The sequence below is a fragment of the Solanum tuberosum genome, unplaced genomic scaffold (assembly GCF_000226075.1).
Source record: "Solanum tuberosum cultivar DM 1-3 516 R44 unplaced genomic scaffold, SolTub_3.0 scf00031, whole genome shotgun sequence".
Classification (NCBI taxonomy): Eukaryota; Viridiplantae; Streptophyta; class Magnoliopsida; order Solanales; family Solanaceae; genus Solanum; species Solanum tuberosum.
Genome location: NW_006238957.1, coordinates 1,046,864 through 1,047,266, shown reverse-complemented (window position 1 = coordinate 1,047,266; position 403 = coordinate 1,046,864).

Below are 403 nucleotides of genomic sequence, written 5' to 3'. Positions count from 1 at the left end.
TTACTCTTGTGACTTAGCCACACTTCACTGCCCTTATCTAAAGGTTAGGGTCTCTCACCTGTACCACTCATATTCATTGGAGCTAACATTTCAATTCCTCAAGTCTTCTAAATCAAACCTCAAGACTAACATCAGCACCCTCATGTTGTCATTATTTTATCATGAAACTCATCTCAAATTCAAGCTTAATGTTTATTACTAAACCCGAATATCAATACGATTGCTCACTTACTATACTATACTTTATTACTTAATCAGTTCTATAACCTTATGATCATCATGACCCTCTCAAACAAATCATAAGCCTATCTTAGATTTATCACTTTATGAATACTCTGCTTTCTTATTCAACACATGAATTTAGTCTCCTCTAATACGATGGCACATCGACACCAACAATATT